Genomic DNA, 225 nt, shown 5'->3' on the forward strand with positions numbered 1-225 from the left:
CGCGTGCCATCGGCAGGGGGAAAAAATATGCTTTTCTACAATGTTTGTATGTGCAGGTCAAGGAAAGAGGAAAAAATACCATCCAGAGTCGTGATCTTTTTTTGCCCAGAATGGGAAGCCCACGCTTCACCCACAGGATGACGGGTCAGGAGGAGCCGGTGCTCAGACTGAGACTTTTTGGTCCTGCTTTAGCTTTCTGCCATGGATTTTGGCCCGCTGAGCTGG

Source organism: Pygoscelis adeliae, unplaced genomic scaffold (assembly GCF_000699105.1).
Source record: "Pygoscelis adeliae isolate BGI_AS28 unplaced genomic scaffold, ASM69910v1 Scaffold174, whole genome shotgun sequence".
Taxonomy (NCBI): Eukaryota; Metazoa; Chordata; class Aves; order Sphenisciformes; family Spheniscidae; genus Pygoscelis; species Pygoscelis adeliae.